Genomic DNA, 3,090 nt, shown 5'->3' with positions numbered 1-3,090 from the left:
TGAGGATGGTGAAACACTGGCACAGGTTGCCCAGAGGGGTGGTAGATGTCCCATCCCTGGAAACATTTCAGGTCAGGTTGGATGGGGCTCTGGGCAACCTGATCTAGTTGAAGATGCCCCTGCTCACTGCAGGGACGATTGGACTAGATGACCCTTGAAGGTCCCTTCCAAACTAAAGCACTCTATGATCCTATGAAGCCTTGGCCTCTTCTGGTTATATATTATGATAAGGTACCCCTCCACATGACCTCATAGAATTGAGAAATGTGACAGACTGTTCAGCAACTGAGGTATGACACTGCTTATCTTATAACCGCTCCTCCCACCTGAGAAGAGCAGTTTTCATATAAAAATTTTTTTAGAGAAAGCATTCCAGGAGTAAGATGATAACTTGTCAGTATGCAGGAATTGCTTACTTCATACACACCACACTGCATAATTTCAGCAGCTGACATGGTGAACGCCTCCTTTCTGAAATACTGATAGCATATTAAGTATTGGAATGAAAACGAGATCCAAGAGCTTTGTTCTGCTCCCCAAGTACATCTTGGAAATAATTTATTATGTTCTCAGAGATGTATAGATTTACCTGCTTTGCATCCAAAACGCTAACTAGAACTCTGAGGTCATGTTCCTCACCATCCCAGGTGGAGAAAGAAGAATGGTTACGTTGAACGGGGCACAGCCTGCATATATTCCAACTGGGTAAAAAGTAACATTATTATCTATCATTCTATTTGATAATGCATGCATTTGATACACCCACCACAGAGGAGCTATGCTTGAACCCGATGCCAGTTTTACACAGCTCTATCCTGAATTACTGGTCATCTGCATAGATGAGACAACGGAGTGACTTCAGAGAATGGTCTCACTGGAAAGTGGGTGATTGACCGAACATTCACAATTAAGTGTGACTGATCACTACAAAAGTCCTCCAGGCAGCAATTCTGAATAGTAATTGTTCCCCTTTACTCCACTCTCATGAGAACCCACCTGGAGCACAGCATCCAGATCTGAGGTCTCCAGTACAGGAAAGACATGGACCTGTTAGAATGGGTCTAGAGGAGGGCCACGAAAGTGGTCAGAGGGCTGGATTGAGAGAGTTAGGGTTTGTCAGTCTGGACAAGGCTGCAGGAAGACTTTATTGCAGCCTTTCAATACTTAAAAGGGTTTGCAAGAAAGACTGAGAAAGACTTTTTACCAGGGCCTCTAGTGACAGGACAAGTGATAATGGTTTTGAAACCCTTGAAGAGGGTAGATTTAAATTGGACATCAGGAGGAAATATTTTTTATATTGAGGGTGATGAGACACTGGAACACGTTGCCCAGAAGTTGCGGATGCTCCATCTTTGGAAGGGTTCAAGGTCAGGTTGGACAATGCTTTGGGGGACCTGATCTTGCTATAAAAAACCTGATCGATCTATCTATCTATATATAAAAAAAAATATATATAAAAACCTGATCCTTCTATATATCCTTTTATCAGGCCATAAAAGATGCTCCTGCCCACAGCATGGGGAGTTGGACTAGAAGATCTCTGAAGGTCCCTTTCAACTCACACCATTTCATGATTCTGTGATCCCACAGTTCATGCAACTCTCTCAGGCAGCTAACTGCTGTGTCTAGTCTAATTTGTCTACTTCAATCTGGTAAGGAAATTTTTTGATGAAATATTCCCAAGACACTCACAGGTTGTTCCTGCTACAGAAACGACTGAAGTATCATGTTGGATCAAAATGATGCAGCATAGCAAGAATCACAATTATGTAAACATGAGGGACAAACCTTTTGACTATTAGCAGAAGTTGAATTCAAGCTGCAACTCACTTAATGGTAATACTCACTGTCAACAGCAGACTAATTCAACAGAAGATTACACTTAATTTCCTCAACCAGCCACCTCACTGTGATGTTAAGAGTATGCACACCTGACTTCAAAAAGGTGTGGCCTCACAAATGCCCACGAAATTGCTCATACTAAATATTCATGTTTTAAATAAAGAAAAAAAAATCAGCAATGTGAACATGCAATTGCATATTTTCTATTCTATTCTATTGCACATACAATACAATTGTTTAAATTTTTTCAAAATACAATGTTCACAAAATGAAACTTGTTTAAGTTGAGCACGAAATATCAATTTGTTTTTTTTTTTTCCCTTATCAGATCCTCAAATGTATTAAATAAATGGAAACAGCAGTGAGTCTGAATTACTGCATAGAATCAGTATGGAAATCGCTAGGAATGTGTATGGGATTTGATGGCTTTTTTCATTTTAACAGACTATTCCCTTTCTTCTTTCCTTGCATACCAAAGTAACACCAATGTATTGTTCAAAGCACATCATTTCACAAAACCATGACGGAAGTCTATAAAAATAAAAAATGGGAGATGAAAGTGTAATGAGATTAAATTTGACACCTAGCATCATTTAATGTGCTGCTCTGAAAAAGAGCAAACAAAGCTTGGTGATTCTTCACACCAGTTAAGCTGAGCAATTCACTGCCATAGGATACTGAAGATAATTAGAAGCCTCAGAGCCTCAAAGAGAGGCTGAGCAAAATCACAGAGGGGGGAAAAAAAAAATCTGTCAAAGACTATCAGACACAAAGATATCGTCCCTGTCTCATGAAGTCTCTGAGTCTCCAGCAGCTCAGAAAATATGTGGAATATCATTGCTAAGTCCTGCTAGTGTCATTAGACTCTACTGCCATGACTAAGGATGTCCAAATACAAGTAAAGGGTAATAATTACTTTGTATTGCTGCTGAGTGTAGGAATACAGTCAGAATTCCAGAAAGCAAAGTGCACTCAGAATATTATAAAAAGTTTAATTTAAAATTAATGTATCATAGCTTACAATATATGGTACATATGCACTATTATGTACACATATACTATAGACTACATATGTAATTACATATATATTCGCATCTGTAAAATGTAAATCCGTATTATCATAAATATGAATTCATCACTCTGCCTTTAATTTCATGGAGGTATCATGTTTTGCTGCATACTGCTGAAGTTGTGGATAATTTAATGTTTAATTAAAATAACTATAGTGCAAGTCACGTAGAAAAACTT

The sequence above is a fragment of the Buceros rhinoceros genome, unplaced genomic scaffold (assembly GCF_000710305.1).
Source record: "Buceros rhinoceros silvestris isolate BGI_N320 unplaced genomic scaffold, ASM71030v1 scaffold12841, whole genome shotgun sequence".
NCBI classification, from domain to species: Eukaryota; Metazoa; Chordata; class Aves; order Bucerotiformes; family Bucerotidae; genus Buceros; species Buceros rhinoceros.
This window is presented reverse-complemented; position numbering follows the sequence as displayed.